This window comes from Camelus dromedarius, unplaced genomic scaffold, assembly GCF_036321535.1.
Source record: "Camelus dromedarius isolate mCamDro1 unplaced genomic scaffold, mCamDro1.pat HAP1_SCAFFOLD_197, whole genome shotgun sequence".
In the NCBI taxonomy this organism is placed as follows: Eukaryota; Metazoa; Chordata; class Mammalia; order Artiodactyla; family Camelidae; genus Camelus; species Camelus dromedarius.
In genome coordinates, this window is record NW_026989761.1 from 92,342 (window position 1) to 92,541 (window position 200).

Sequence of the window (200 nt, forward strand, 5' to 3'; positions counted from 1 at the left end):
TGGGCGGGCTGTGTCCCGGGCGGGTGGGGTCTGCGGACCCGAACGGGGGCAGGCGGCTGGGGCAGGGGCTGGCATCCGAGCGGGGATGCAGCCCGCGTTTCCACCAACCCCCCCCCCCCCGCTTTCCCTTCCCCGCGACCCCGGGGCTGCCCTGCTCTTCCTTTCCTGCACCCTGAGGACAAGCTCAGCGGCGTGGGTTC